This window comes from Ipomoea triloba, chromosome 16 (genome assembly GCF_003576645.1).
Source record: "Ipomoea triloba cultivar NCNSP0323 chromosome 16, ASM357664v1".
Classification (NCBI taxonomy): domain Eukaryota; kingdom Viridiplantae; phylum Streptophyta; class Magnoliopsida; order Solanales; family Convolvulaceae; genus Ipomoea; species Ipomoea triloba.
In genome coordinates, this window is record NC_044931.1 from 3,822,802 (window position 1) to 3,823,208 (window position 407).

Genomic DNA, 407 nt, shown 5'->3' on the forward strand with positions numbered 1-407 from the left:
ATTTTTATGTATCTAATTGCAATTTTAATTGGTTTGAATGCCTAATTGATTTTTCAGATAAAGTTCGATGGTCTATTTGACACATTTTATATAAAAAAAATGATATTTACATTTACCTGCTATTTCAGGTCACTAACAGGTGATTACGCTTTGATGGACTAAATTGACATGTTTATGCACCTAATTACAACATTAAAAATTTTGAGGGGCTAATTGATGTTTCATGTAAGTTTGATGGCCTAGTTGACACATTTTATGCTAAAAAAGTAACATTTACATTTACCTGTTATTACAGGTCACTAATAGGTAGTTATGCATTGATGAACTAAATTGGCAGGTTTATGTACCAAATTGCAATGTTAAATAGTTTGAGAGCCTAATTGATGCCTATTTGACACATTTTATGC